Source organism: Canis lupus, chromosome 1 (genome assembly GCF_048164855.1).
Source record: "Canis lupus baileyi chromosome 1, mCanLup2.hap1, whole genome shotgun sequence".
NCBI lineage: Eukaryota > Metazoa > Chordata > Mammalia > Carnivora > Canidae > Canis > Canis lupus.
Window position 1 is genome coordinate 42,384,576 of NC_132838.1, and position 10,299 is coordinate 42,394,874.

The 10,299-nt window shown below is 45.2% G+C and overlaps 1 protein-coding gene across 3 annotated transcripts in view; it reads left to right on the forward strand.

The window, feature by feature from the left end:
• The window catches only part of MTHFD1L (methylenetetrahydrofolate dehydrogenase (NADP+ dependent) 1 like), a 187,116-nt gene extending 184,529 nt beyond the window's left edge, over positions 1 to 2,587 (forward strand). For all 3 annotated transcript variants that reach the window (XM_072827792.1, XM_072827803.1, XM_072827812.1), the window contains one exon: positions 2,220 to 2,587. The gene's annotated coding sequence lies outside the window, so the exon portion shown is untranslated. The remainder of the gene's footprint in view (positions 1 to 2,219) is intronic.
• The last annotated feature ends 7,712 nt before the right edge of the window (positions 2,588 to 10,299 follow it).

Below are 10,299 nucleotides of genomic sequence, written 5' to 3' on the forward strand. Positions count from 1 at the left end.
AAATTTGAGTTAGTAAACATATAGTGTGATCTTGGTTTCTCGAGTACAATTCAGTGATTCATCACTTACATAAAACACCCGGTGATCATTAAAACTGTCTTTTCAAGGAACAGCTCAGGGATCCCTGGGTGGCTCAGCGGTTTAGTGCCTGCCTTCAGCCTAGGGTATGATCCTGGAGTCCTGGGATCGAGTCCCACGTCAGGCTCCCTGCACGGAGCCTGCTTCTACCTTTGCTTCTATCTCTACCTCTGTGTGTGTGTGTGTATGTGTGTGTGTGTGTGTGTCTCGTGAATAAATAAATAAAATCTTCAGGGAACAAAAAAAAAAATCTTCAAGGAACAGCTCAAAAACTGTTGATTGTCATTAAACTCCAAGAAAAAGTCAGTGAGTACAGCACCTCAAGCCATCCTTAGAGTATACAATTAGAAGCCCAAACCACTTAAATAAAAGATGATGGTGACTAAATCTAAAGATGCCCTCTTTAACATCTCATTGACATCTGAAAGGTGGTAATAATCAAATCTCTCCTATCTAACTAAAATGGAATATTTTGAAGTTTAACAATTGGGAAATTCTTAACTCCCTTTCAAAGAAACTTTTTGGGATGTCTGGGTGGCTCAGACGGTTAAGCATCCGACTCTTGATTTCAGCTCAGGTAATGATCTCAAAGTCCTGAGATCAAGTCTGCATTGGGTTCCACCGTGGGCATGAAGCCTGCTTAAGATTCTCTCTCCCTCTGTCTCCCCCACTGCTCACACGTGTGTGTGTATGTGTGTGTGCACATTCTCTCTCTCTCACCCCTTCCCCTCAAAAAAAAAAAAAGAAGAAAAAAAACTTGTTTGGGCACTCTGGTTTCTTACCAGTCCCATACCAAGATAGAATGTTTCATATATTCTGTCTTCATAAAATTCTGATATTGGATTTGGTTTTTTTTATGAATAACTAGATAACAATAAACAGCTGATTACTTTTTAAATTCTCACCATAGCTATTGCATTTCCAATTCGTAAAATCTATATTCAGACTTTCTGTACTTCTACCAACACTCTGACTCTTCTTAAAATGTGGAACCACATACTCTCAGCCCCTTTAAACACAAAACCACTGGATACTAAGGTCACGTGGCTAACCAGCTGGTCTTCCACGCATCTCACGTTTGGAAGGTCTTTCCAGACTTGCTCTCCTGGGGTTATTTCCAGGCCACTAAGCCCACCCTCATCCCCCTCACCCTCCTTCCCTCCTCACAAGTCACTGAGCCTCAGGTCTAGGATCATCAGAGCCACCAAATGACGCTGGCCACCTCTCTGAAGGGGTGAGGTCTGCAGCAGGCAATCTCCTTTCGTAATCTCAAAAATATTTTTTTGTTAATGATTATGCTTGCAGTGCTTCTGTCTTCTGTTTACTTCCCTGACATGAATCAGGTGCCAGGGGAGTGTTCTGAGTCCCTTGTCTTCATCACTGTCTTCTGTTCTAAAGCTAAGCAAGCATCCTTTCTGGCTCCAGACCCCTCGCTCATCTGTGGGAGGCTGACTCACTGTATTCCAGCCAAGTGTGAACTCCTGGCCCAGCAGATAAATTCTTCCATGCACAAATTCAGGTTAAAGTCCAAATCCTTGCCTTTATATTTCTTCTGCAGTGGTGAACACGTATATTCAGGAAATGAGGTGTTTGTTCTTTCTAAAATGTTGTTTGTTCACTTTTCTAAGAGATTGCAGGTCCAGCAGTGTCCAAGAGTCTTAATATTCCTTGAGAGAAAACAGCAAAGCTTTAACATCAGTAAGAAGGCCCAGATCTCCTCCCTTCTATTCGTGCCCTAAATGCATTTTTCAGACCTGCTTTCTGTGCCTACTATAAAAGAGAAACCAAAATCAAAGACGACAGGATTCCTAATCTAAAATCCTGAGTGTTCTCACTCAGCAGGATCCTAGAGACTGTGGAGCCCAAATTTAGAATCTTGGAATTTCTGCTTGATGTTTTCAGAGGTTCAGAGTGCTGCCTGCAGGGTCATGCTGACTCGGTCCCAGAGTGATGCGGAATCGAATTCTCCACTGCTTTTAAAAGATTCCAGATAGGGATCCCAGCCTCGTCTTGGGAATAGAATTGCTTATCTGCTGTTGAATTTTCTTATAGTCTCCAGCTTTTTTAGAACTCTATTAACAGTTTAACACCATAGAGTAAAACGCTGCTCTTAAACCCCTGAAACATGTTTTGTGTCTCAGGCTCCCAAAATGCAGACAACTCCTCGCCTTTTGCTGCTGTTGGAGAAGAAAGCAAATCTGAAATATGCTTCTTGCGCAACGCGGGAGAAATGGGGAAACAGGCCAAAGATTTATTCTTCGTTCAAGACCGAATTCTGTGTGCAACCGAGTACAGTGTCCGGTGAAAGGACCTCCACCGGGTTTGAAAGCAACTAATTTATTTTCCATTTCAGCAGAGTTTACATTATTTCCCATTGCTTACACTTGAGAATGTTTATTTTACGAGGACTAAGGGATTAAGAGAGCGCGAACGAAAAGGTAGCATCTTCTACTCTGGAGTTTTCTATGTTGTCTTTGAACTGCAAATAAACATGTATCTAGAAAACCAATCAGTAAGTTTTTCCATGCCAGATAAAACTCTCTGCTCTCTAGAGATAACTGTTCACACTGGGGTTGTGACCCGACACTGATTTTCTAGAAAATTATGAATGCAACCAGGGCTTTGTAAACCCAACAAGAAAGAATTCTCACTCACATAGACACACACACACAAATACATGGTCCATTGTGACAACGTCTGACTGCCAGACAGTCGTAATATACTATAGAACAAAGTGCATTTTATATCCAGAACTGTTTTTCAGTGCCAGTGAAGTTTACATCACTTAACATAGAAACTAATGGGTTGATGCTCATTTCTTCCCCCAATGAACGAATCTCAGTGGCCATTAAGCTTTCAAAGGCCTGTAGGGCAAAGGAAGGAGACTCTGAAAGGTCAGGTGTTTGGCAAATGTTTTTCCATTTGTCCAACCCTTCATCCATAGGGCAGAATGTTCTATGGCCTGTACCCACTTCCCGGGAGTTGCTGACCCTTTTTTGTTAACATTTTTTCCTACAGTAACATAAAATTATATAAAAGTTAAGACAAAACCTAGGATTCAGGAAAAAACAAGAAGTGATTGTCCTCTAAGCTGTGTAAGTAAAATAGTCACCATAAATATCCTAAATGTCCCGCAGGCACATCCTGCAGGAGACCTCACCACCGGATCTTTCCTGTGGTCCTTGCACAACACCCTTCAGTGACCCTGCTCATTAGTTGCTCTGCCCAGAATGTGTCCTTATGCACAGTTCATTTGTTCCGAAACATAGCTTAATAACTAGAAAGCCTCCCCACACAAAGACTGGGTCTCGAGAATGATCTTGCTTGGTGTTTCTGAAGAGTGTGTGGCACACACCCCCTCCCCACCCTTTACCTGGGAGTACACCTCTCCAAACACACAGTCAGCTAGTGGCCTCCGTATCTAACTCTTCTGAGATCTGAACAGTCCACAGTAAACTTGTTCTCTGTGCGAGGCCCTCAGTAAGCAGTCTTGCTCATGAGTTCATTTTTGAGCAGTTGCCTTCTGTTATTTGACTTCTTATAATTTCCCTCTGCTATTTAGTTTCATTTTCCATTTTTGTAAGTGTCTTAGAAAATATATTTTTAGAAACTTATATTCCAAGGGCTTTAGACCAGAGACTTCTTTCCTTACCTCCTTCCACCAGACAGTTCGCCAGTTCATCGAAAAGAAAAAAATAGAAGCATCCCGCACACAGATGTGGAAGAGCTTTTCAAACACTCACAGTGAAGGACCTGTAACCCAAGTATTGCTGCACCCCAAACTCTTTTCCCCATTGTGTGGCCTCATTTACCTCCCCTAGATGTCCTACCTGTGCACTCTGATGGATTTGTCTTCTCCCATTCGCTCACCTGCTACAGTGCCCTCATGCCAAGTGATAAGCAGCCTCCACTGACAAGAAGGGGCTGCAGCAGGTTCATCAGTGGGCTTAGCAACTCAATGACTTGAGGCATTCATGGACTGGAGGTGTTATTTTAGGGAAGAGCTCGTTATCTCCCATTTGTTCTGAGGCCAAGGCATAAGGAAAAGCAATCATACCACCTTTGACGTGGTGGATTTAAGTGAGAAGACTTCCCCAGGAGTACAGATCCTGATTTCTCTCTGCCTCTAATTGTAATGTGAGAAACCACTTACCAGAAATGGCAGGGGACCCTGGTGACACCCTGGCACAGACAAGCGAGCTTGCTCCCTCTGCTTGCAGGCCTGTAGCAGCAACCTTTGCAAAGGTTAAGACCCAGACCAGAAGAAGCCTCTAAAAGCTCCCAGGGGAACACACCGCGCGTGCTGGGGCGGGGGGGGGGGGGGGGGGGGGGATTAACTGCTAATGAGGGAGAGAGGAATGCGGACTCCAGAAAATAGATAGCAGCAAGGCAATTAGCCAATCTATTCATTAGTAGACCCCATTAAAACAATATATGAGTATTCCTCACAACATATATCCTCAGGTCTGACATTAGCCAGATTTTTTGTTGTTCATTTTTTTAATATATATAATTTACACATTCCCATAAATAAGAGGGTATATGACATTTACCTTATTTATTCCAGAAAAATCTGCATACACATTCTTGTCCATTGCTTTTACATAAATATATATGTACATGGGGGTACAAGTTAACTAATAATACGTGCACTTTCTAGCATTTGTTACGAACCTAGAATACATATCTATTGAAGTGGACTACTGTGGCAGACCAGTTGGTTAGTAAACAGACCTTCATGTGGTTCCTTAAACTCTAAAAGGCAAACACATACACACACACCCGCAAAGAAGCTCTTCTATAGCTACACTTTAAACAGGGGAGAACAGACTAGAATTCAGGATTCCACAAACTTGAATGGAGGAAAAGAATTTCCATCTTTGTTTTTACTGTCCTCTAACTGATATAGCAATTCCTTCAATTATGAATGTTGACAACAAACCACAGCAGTAAAACAGTACCTATGTCTGCCACCAAGAGAAATCACTGATATTTTAATGTTACATTCCACTTTCTGCAGATATTCAGAGTAGCATTGATGCTCCTCATGAGCTCAAAATGATGGCTACTAGACCAGCCACCACCTTGTTACATCACGTGTAAAAAAAGAGCCACATACATTGCTATCAGCAAATTTGATTACCTTTCCAATATTTTAATAATCACATTTCACTCTCATCGGCTTGCTTTAAACTCATACGTGGCATTTAAAACATTATTCCGAGGAGTGGTGTACAGATTTCACTGCACTGTTGACAGGATCCATGCCACAATAAAGGTTATGATGTAATTCCAACAGCCTAAATCCTGGTTCTATGGCAGCATTGCAGTGCTCTTGGATGTTGATGCGTCTACATTTGTGTCCCAGGTCATTCCTGAGAGTCTCTCCTCCATCCAGGGCTCCTGGTCTGAATCTGAAGATTCTTGTTCTGGGAGTGGTACAGGCAATATAAAAGAAGCCTAATACAGATGATATAAATGAAGCTCTGGAAACTGCAGTGTCATGTCAGTGTAAGAAAAGGAAGTGAACAGGGATGCTGGGTGGCTCAGCAGTTGAGCACCTGCCTTCGGCCCAGGCATGATCCTGGAGTCCTGGAATCAAGTCCCACATTGGGCTTCCTGCATGGAGCCTGCTTCTGCTTCTGCCTGTGTCTCTGCCTCTCTCTGTGTGTGTGTGTGTGTGTGTGTGTGTGTGTGTGTCTCGTGAATGAATGAATAAATAATAAAATATTTAAAAAGAAAAAAAAAAGAAAAGGAAATGAACATACAAGTTCCACGACTGAAGGGCTCATATTAGGGCATTCCCCACCATATCCCTAATCCACAGAAATTGTGGGGTGGATTTCACAGCCTAGATGGATTGCCCTGAGACCCCAGATCATAATTAGGACCACTCTTAAAAGAAAGCCTTCATGTTCAGATTTAGCTATTGGTCAATTAGATTTGATTTGACGTCAAGCCGTTATCCATCAAGAGATCTGCAACATTTCTGCTAAAGCCCATAAACTTCCTGAGAGCAAGCCAGTGTCCACAACCCTGGGCAGATAACCATCGGTGATTGGAGCTGGGATACAGCTAAATAGCCAGAGTCCCCCTACTGGACAGCTATTCATGCAATGTGACCTACGGATGCATTATGTTTTGAACGTGCACTAAAATAACCATAGGTTCAAGAGACTATTCTTTGGATAGTCTTAATGATTACTGCTGGGCATACAGACCTCAGTCAAATGGTTGTTTCTAAGACAAAAGGTGGATGTCATGAACCAAAAGAATGGGGAAAACACTTGATAAAGTGAGACCATGTCATTGAGCCTTCAGCAGGAGAACCAAAAAAAGAATGAAATTCTTCCCGTGATCTCAGTCTTACCATTGTGGAAAGTCATCCCAGGTCATCTAATGCTCACTCCTCTCTGCTGCATAAGCTCTGGGGTAGGCCTTATGCAGGACCTCTCCAGGTCCGAAGTATGGTCTCCTGACCTAGCATTGCTTCCCAGAGTCCCAGGCCATGGGTGTGCCCTTTCAGCTATAATTTTTCATGGAGCAGCACTGTGACTGGCTACATCCGGTGTAATCAAGGTAAGCTAAGTGCGTAGGAACTAGTTGAATGCAGAAATCCTCTCTGGACAATTAACAGACTCCAAAGCATTTAGGCTACTTTTATAGGTGTTTGGTTCTATTTTGTTTTGTTTTCTACCTGATCCCAGGACTATCTGCATTAAAACTACCTGAGATTAAAAATGCAGATCCCAAAAAAAAAAAAAAAAAAAAATGCAGATCCCTGTCTCCATTTAGATCTAATAAATTGGACTCTCTTGGGTCCTGAGAATCCATATTTTGACAAGTTCACTAAATTTTTCTCCTGCATACTAAAGTTTAAAAATAAACTGCAAATCCACATTTGCATCACCATTGTACCTAGCACAATGTTTAACAGGTAGACAAAGCTAAACAAATACTTGAAAGAATGAGTAGGGGCTCATGGGTGGCTCAGTGGTTAAGCATCTGCCTTCAGCTCAGGTCCAGATCCCGGGGTCCTGGGATTGAGTCCCACATCAGACTCCCCACAGGGAGCCTGCTTCTCCCTCTGCCTGTGTCTCTGCCTCTCTCTGTGTGTCTCTTATAAATAAATAAATCTTAAAAAAGAAATGAATGAATGAATGAATGAATTAGTAAATATTTATAGCCAGCAAGCTCCTGGCCCTCTGTGGCCCCACCTGGGTGTTAGGCATCACCATTACATCCTCTCGATTCCTGATACCCCTTCAGAGCCAAGGAATTCAGTGTTTTTTCTCGAATTTCTTCCCTGCCTTACTCAGCTTTGGCCTCTCAAGCTCCCCAAGCATCTCAAGTGTAATCCTGACACCATCTTGGCAACCATAGACCGTTAGGAAGGCTCGGTGGACAATGAATAAGTGTATGGGGTGGGTCAAATTCAGATCTCCCATCCAAATCTTGTCTAACAGTCCAGATATGTTGAGCAAGGCTCACACCATGCTCAGGGGGTTGGGGAGGACAGTTGGGCTGAGGGAGAGGAGGCAGTCAAAAGATCCCAGAAGCCACTAGAAGTACTTGGAGGGACGGGGTGGGGGGTTGGGGGGGAAGCAGGACCACCTGCAAATGGCTTGAGCTGGCCCTGGGGTGATGACTTTTCACCATGTGCCAGGCGTGGGTATGTATGCATGCGTTGAGTTCATTTTCATAAAATCACACTTAGTGGTGGGCTTCCCTTCTCTTTAGCACCCAGATTTGTATTTTAGTCTCCTGAGATGCTTTGCAAATAAAAACTTGCAAAAACCTTGTCAAACAGTATTTCATAGCAGGATTAGGAGACTATGGACAGGCTCTGAAAACAGCCCATGCCCCCTCCGTTTTGGCAGGGCACAGCCCGGAGAAGAGGGATGTCATTGCCCAGACTGAGTTTGAGGTTAGAGTGTTTATGTAACAAATCCGCTAACTTTAAATATTTCTCGTGGTGGGTTAGGGCCTCAAACCTTTGCCCGGCCCACCACCCTGAATGTCAAATGTTTACTCAGCCCTGTGTGGGCACCTCTATTTATGTGAAAGGACCCTGCGAGTTTAAAGCCTGTTAATATTTTCAATCACACCTCCTGTTGCTTACGTATTTTACAATAAGGATGGCAAGGACAATTTTTCAAAACAATCAGACCACTTAAATTTGTGTGTGCACTGATGAGCTGATACATTTAATGAGTGTTCATTTGGCAAAGTCTTACAATTAAGGAATTTGTCTTCCCCAGAGAATTAAATGAGCCCTGATAATTTTACTCCAAGTCAGCCTCTTGATTACCAACCCCCCTTGACAGAGACAGTGTGTCCCAGACCAACAGCCAAACAGACACCCTGAAGGGACTGAACGGATTCTCCTGGGTCGAGAACAAGCCAACTGTATGAGAAGTGATGCTTTCCAACTTCATCACGGACTTGAGAGCCAAAGAATATTGCAGGGGCCAGATGAAAAAATGCTGAATAACTCCCCGACTCCTCCCAAGGCTTTTTATACTTTGGCTTCATTACCAAGTTTGACATGTGAATTCCCAGAGTATCAGACACCCTCGAGCTCAAATGTTGAGTCCAGAAGTGCCTTCCAGAGGCAAATGTAAATTATTTGGAAATTATTCGTGCCACCTAGCTCCCCGTTAGAATGGATAATTGGCCAACTGTCAATATGTATAAACAGAAGTGACAGACAGAAACACCTACAACAAACCACAGACGAACAGAAAAAAAAAAAAATCCACCGAGGTGCCGAATAATCAGGGTGGAGGGGAGCCAAGGGAGGTGGGGGGCCCTAGCTCTGAAGTGGTGAGCAAGCTGGGGCTGAACTGGGAACAGCCCGGGGCGGGGAGGGGGGGTGCGGTGAGCAGGGGCCACCCTGGCAGGGGAAGGCGGATCCGCGGTGGCTTCTGGCTTCTGACAGATCCCAACTCGGCGAGGCCACAGTGACAGACGGAGCCGTGGCCAACGCAGAAAAATAGAAAGTATGCAACGTATGGACGTTTGAGGTCCTCCTGGAGCCGCATGGAAACCCATTCCATGGACAGCACTGCACCCCAGGACGGCCGCCCTGTGCCGGGCGCCAGGGGTGCGAGGGTCCCTAGGGGCAACATCCCCGCCGCCAGCGGCCACCTGGGAGCACGATCATGCCCCTTGGGAAGTGGTTTGGGACTCCCCGGTTTTAACATTAGAGGGGTCAAAGCAGCTGGTTAGAACACACAGGTTGTTGTTTTTTTTTGTTTTTTTTTTTTTTATTCATTCATGAGAGACACAGAGAGGCAGAGACACAGGTAGAGGGAGAAGCAGGCTCCATGCAGGGAGCCCGACGTGGGACTCGATCCTGGGACTCCAGGACCAGCCCTGGGCCGAAGGCAGGCGCCAAACCGCTGAGCCACCCAGGGATCCCCAGAACACACAGCTTTTAAGAGGAAAGGAATGTGATGCCATCCCCCGAGAACAGCCCCCTTCACCCCCCTTCACCCCCGTGTTCCAGCTGAAATACTCGAAGGTACCCAACAATGCAGAGCTCCATCCCAACCCGACGACGTCCTCAGGCCAACCTGAGGACAGAAGCCCATCCAGCTGGCGCTATTGATGGTTTCTAAGGACAGATCAAGCCATGAAAAAGTTCAGTTCTTGGCCGAGTTTGAAGTGGGAGCAGCAATTTGAGCAGCTGCCCCTCATCCGTGCAGACACCTGGCAGCGGCTGGCAGCTCCCAGACCGTCCCCAGTCCCCACCCCTGCCACGCAGGGTAACAACTGTCTACAAGAAGGCTCCCAGCCACCCGGGTGGCTCAGTGGTTGAGCATCTGCCTTCGGCCGAGGGCTTGATCCCAGGGTCCCAGGATCGAGTCCCACATCGGGGTCCCTGCAGGGAGCCTGCTTCTCCCTCTGCCTGTGTCTCTACCTCTGTGTCTCTCATGAATAAATAAATAAAATCTTTTTAAAAAGGAAAAAAAAATAAGCAACCTCTCCAGACCAGGACTGTAAGATCAGTGTGACCAACATGGGTGAACGTCCTAGAAGGCAGACCTGTGAACCAGGCCCCTAACCCAGAGGATGGAAGTGCAAAGAGTTGTTGTTTGTACAACCCCATCTCCCCCACCCTCCGTCCCGGGCCCCTTCCCCCTCTCCTTCCTGGTGCCCTTGACCACCCCTCCATGCCTCAGGGATGCCCTTTCCTTCCTGCTCCACCCTCCCAGG